This window comes from Cynocephalus volans, chromosome 9 (assembly GCF_027409185.1).
Source record: "Cynocephalus volans isolate mCynVol1 chromosome 9, mCynVol1.pri, whole genome shotgun sequence".
NCBI lineage: Eukaryota > Metazoa > Chordata > Mammalia > Dermoptera > Cynocephalidae > Cynocephalus > Cynocephalus volans.
This window is the reverse complement of record NC_084468.1, coordinates 151,138,978-151,144,139: the sequence shown is the minus strand read 5'-3', so window position 1 is coordinate 151,144,139 and position 5,162 is coordinate 151,138,978. Positions and strand designations below refer to the sequence as shown.

At 37.6% G+C, this 5,162-nt stretch overlaps 1 pseudogene; it reads left to right on the top strand.

Annotated features, from left to right (window-relative positions):
• Positions 1-3,647: 3,647 nt before the first annotated feature.
• LOC134385852 (NSFL1 cofactor p47-like) lies at positions 3,648-4,890 on the top strand (annotated as a pseudogene).
• Positions 4,891-5,162: the final 272 nt, after the last annotated feature.

Sequence of the window (5,162 nt, the reverse complement as noted above, 5' to 3'; positions counted from 1 at the left end):
TTTTTGCATCTATATTCATCAAGGATATTGGCCTGTAGTTTTCTTTTTTGGTTATATCTTTACCTGGTTTTGGTATCAGGATGATGTTTGCTTCATAGAATGAGTTTGGGAGATTTGCGTCCGTTTCAATCTTTTGGAATAGTTTGTAAAGAATCGGTGTCAATTCCTCTTTGAATGTTTGGTAAAATTCTGCTGTGAATCCATCTGGTCCTGGGCTTTTCTTTGTTGGGAGCCTTCTGATAACAACTTCAATCTCCTTTATTGTTATTGGTGTGTTCAAATTTTCTACGTCTTCACGGTTCAGTTTTGGGAGCTTGTGTGTGTCCAGAAATTTATCCATTTCCTCCAGATTTTCAAATTTGTTGGCGTATAGTTGTTTATAGTAGTCTCGAATGATTCCTTGTATTTCAGATGAATCAGTTGTAATATCGCCTTTTTCATTTCTAATTTTTGTTATTTGAGTCTTCTCTCTTCTTTTTTTTGTTAGCCATGCTAATGGTTTGTCAATTTTATTTATCTTTTCAAAAAACCAACTTTTTATTCGTTGATCTTTTGAATTGTTTTTTGGTTTTCAATTTCATTCAGTTCTGCTCTGATCTTAATGATTTCTTTCCGTCTGCTAACTTTAGGTTGGAACATTATTTTTTTAAAAAGCCCTGACTAACAACTTTAAAAGCCAAAAGACAATAGAGAAAACCTGTAGAGAACATTACTGGAAAAGCCTATGAACCAAGAGCTCTTATTTCCCAAATTTTATTCAGATGGGAAAACAACAGAAAGACACTGTCAGAAACACAGACAATTAACAAGACATGAATGAAAAAATTACTTGGACATATGCACCGGCCACTCAAGAGATAATTCAAAATAATGAACTCATCTCAAGGAATGTTGTAAGATATAGAGCATTCGACAGGTTGAACCTTAAGACTGCTAGGCATAGAATAATATTACTAGGCAGGTAATACTTTGCAGCACATTTTTAAACAAAATATGAATCTTGACAAGAAAATTCTAGCACTAGATGGCACATACTAGAGGCAGAAACTATAAAGAAAAGATGAGTAGAATGGAGTATATGAAGTTATAAAACTTCTGCAGGTGAATATATATGATAAATATGTATATATCTTTAAATATACCATTGAAAAGACAATTTCAAACTGGGAAAAATATTTACAAAATATGACAAAGTCTAAATATTGTTAATTTACCAAAAAATATTCCAAATCAATTATAGAACAATCAATACCAAATAAGTATAAAATATAAAAGGGCAATTTTCAAAAATAGGAAGGAAAGAAGAATGCAAATCAATGCCCAGTCTTAGAAGTAATCAAAGAGATGCAAATTAATGCAACATTTAGACATTTTAAAAAATATTTATTGCACACCAGTACAATAATAGTACGATGGTAAATAATCAGGGTCTGTTATTATTGGGTGGAGTCTGTGTCTAACTGGTTATAAGACCTTTTGAATTTTATGTCGTCTATGATAATGCTGTCTATTAAATAACATTAAATCTCAGCGGCTTTTAACATCAGTTGCTTACTTTATGTCCATGGGTCTGTATGATTGCCAAGGTTCAGTCGATCACAATTAGGTTCACCAGGGCTTGTCTGGAATAGGCTGCACAACAAACTTTGGGTTGAACTGTGCATTCATAATTCACAGGTCTGTGTTGTGTGCTCCAAGAGTCCAAGTGAAAAGCAAGGGCTACTCAGGGAACGTCCTCATGGCCAAGGGCAGAAGTTCCAAGAGATGAACGGGGGCACAAACGCCTCTTATGTCCTTACTTTTACTCACATTCCATTGGCCAAAGCAAGTCACATGGCCAAACCCTATGTCAACAGGGTAGAGAAATATACTCCATCCACAAGAGATCATGGTATAGATGGGGAAATTAATGTGTGAGCAGATAAGAAAGCTATCACATTTCTCACAGAGAGCATGTGTGTACAAAAATCCAGGTTTGACAGAGTATAAATTGATAAGAATCATTGCAGTGGGCAGTTTAAAAATGTGTACCAATTCAGCTTTTAGAAACTTATTCTGGAGAAATAAAGAGTAGATACCCATGAAGATTAACGTATTCGTTATGGCTTAAAATAACAAGAAACGAACACAACTTAATAATCTAAATATCAAGGGGTTGGTTAAGTATAACTTCTACAGAATGGACTACTATGATGTGCAATGGAAATAACCATTAAAAATGATGCTTTAATGGAAGTTAGATAACACGGAAAGGGCTTAACAACATCTTCTATATAATTAAAATCAAGTTTTAAACAGCATATACAATTATAGTTTTTAAATATAAATACATTTCTTCAGAAAAATGGTTGAAAAGAGAGTCACCAAAATACTAACAATTGCTTTTTCCGAGTTGGGGGTGGGGATAGATTATGTGACTTTATCTTTTTACCTTTGCCTCTTTTTTATTCTTAAAATTCTATATAATAAACATGTATATTTTATTTTTTAATATAAAACTGGAATTGAAGAACACTATAAACCAACCATACCTAATTTAAATATACAGAACACTCCACCCAGCAGCAGCAGAATATACATGCTTCCTAAGTGCACATGAAATGTTCACCAGAATAGATCATATATTAAGACACAAAACAAGTCTCAATAAATTTTAAAAGACTGAAGTCATACAAAGAATATTCTCTAACCACAAAGAATAAAGCTCGGAATCAATAAAATAAGGAAATTTGGGGAATTCAGAAATATGTGGACATAAAACAACAAGCTCCTGAACAACCATTGGGTCAAAAAATAAATCAGAAGAAAAGTGTAAAAACGCAGAGAAATGAAAATAAAAACACATCATATCAAAACTGAAGGGATACAGCAAAAGCAGTGCTAAGAGGGAAGTTTATAGTTATAAATGCCTGCATTAAAAAAGAGCAAAATATTAAATCAAACACCTAACTTGATCACTTAAGAAACTGGAAACAGAAGAGAAAACTAAACCCAAAGCTAGCAGAAGGAAAGAAACAATAAAGTTTAGAGCAGAGATAAATAAAATAGAAAACAGAAAAACAACAGAGAAGCAACAAAAACCTAAAGTGATTCTTTGAAAAGATCAACAAAATTGACAAACATATACCAGACTGACAAAGGAAAAAAGAGATAAAATGCAAATAAATAAGAAATGAAAGTGAGAGCATTACTACTGACCTTACAGAAGTAAAGATGATTATAATAAAACACTGTGAACAATTACAGCAAAGGCAGAAAATTACACAATCTAAATGAAATGGACAATACCTAGGAACACACAAATTACCAAAACTGACTCAAGAAGAAACAGAAAATCTGAACTCACCTGTAACAAATAGATTGAATCAGAAACTTCCCAACAGAGAAAAGTCCAAGACCCAATGGCTTTACTGATGAATTATAACAACATTTAAAGAATTAACACCAATCCTTTACTCTGATACCAAAGACACATAAAGACATCACAAGAAAAGAGAATCACAGAACAATATCCCATATGAACATAGATACAAAGATCTTCAACAAAATAGTAGCAAACCCAATTCAACAACATAATAAAAGGATTACATATCGTGATCAGTGAGATCTACCCTTCCACCTTGCAAGGAATGCAAGGGTAGTTCAACATGAATTCAATCAGAGTGGGCAGGACACGGGTAGTCGTGGAGCAAAAGGAAGTGCTGAGGAAGCTCGTGACAGTGACAGGTGCCAAGGAGGACCAGGCCCACTTCCTCTTCGAGTTGGCCAGCTGGGACCTGAAGATGACACCAGTGAGGTTTTATGAGACAGAGGGAACAAAGGCACTGTGACCATTTCATAGGCAACCCCCAGCTCAGTCTCTAGAGACACAGCTATCAGCAATAATAGGGTGACATCCTTCAGACGCCTCATATACGACCAAGATGAGGACCAGGAGGAGGAGAAGGGCCAGAAGTTTTATGCAGGGGGCTCAGAAAGAAGTGGACAGCAGATTGTTATCCCTCGCAGGAAGAAAAGTCCTAGTGAGCGGGTGCATTATCTCTTTAAACGTGCCAAGGAGCCTGGAGCCATCGCTGTGGAGTGAATGACCAACAGCTTTGGATAGACCAGTGAACCGAGACATTTGCAGGGATTGGCTACAGCCAGCCTCGGGGCAGCACCACAGAAGAGTCTGCCCACGTAGGAGAAAGGAGGCAGCACTCCGACCAGGATGTTTATGTGGTGTTGAAGCTCTGGATTCAGCCTGCATAGTGATGAACTCAGGAGCTATGAAGGCCCATCCAATGCCCAGGCTCTGAGGTCTGTCCACAGAGGGGATGTGCCAGCAGAGCTGCGGAGGTTAGCCCATGCTGGGCAGGTGAACTTGCACATGGAGGGTCATCAGGACAAGACTTCTTGAAGCCCTAAAAGCCTTCACTGGGGAGCATCAGAAACGGGACAGCACTGTCCCATGGATGTTGAGTGCCAGCTCTCCAGTCCAGCAGGCAGAAAACGAAGTGAAAGACAGCTCTTAACGTTTTAATCCATGAGTCAGAGCCTACCACAAACATCCAAATATGGCTTACTGATGGCGGGAGGCCGGTGCAGAAATTTACCCACAGCCACAGGGTCATCAACATTCGACTCTTTACTGTTCATGCTTGGCCAGCTGTGGCTGCCACTAGGTTTGTCACCATGATTACCTTCCTGAGAAAAGAGCTGGCTGATGAGAGCCAGATGCTGAAGAAAGCCAACCTGCTCGATGCTGTCATCGTGCAGCAGTTAACACAACTGCCCCACCAGCTGCCTCGCCTCCGGCAGGCAGCCATGACACGGGGGCCGCCCCTCCTGCCCCCTTCTGCACACTCAGCAGTCCAGTGCCATGTCTCCTTTATACCTCTGGGTTCTTAGATCTTGGTTGGACATTTTTCTTCTTCTTGGTTCCATTTCCTGGGTTTTTGTGATGATCAATGGACTTCAATAAAAAAACAATAGAAACAACTAAAAAAAAAAAAGAAATTCTATCACTGCAATACACCACATTAATAGGATAAAAAGAAAAAACACATGAACATCTCAACTGGTGAAGAGAAAACATTGACAGAATACAACACCCTTTCATGATTATTTTTATCAGAAACCTAAAAGCACAAGGAAATTTCCTCAAAGTGATAAAGAGAATT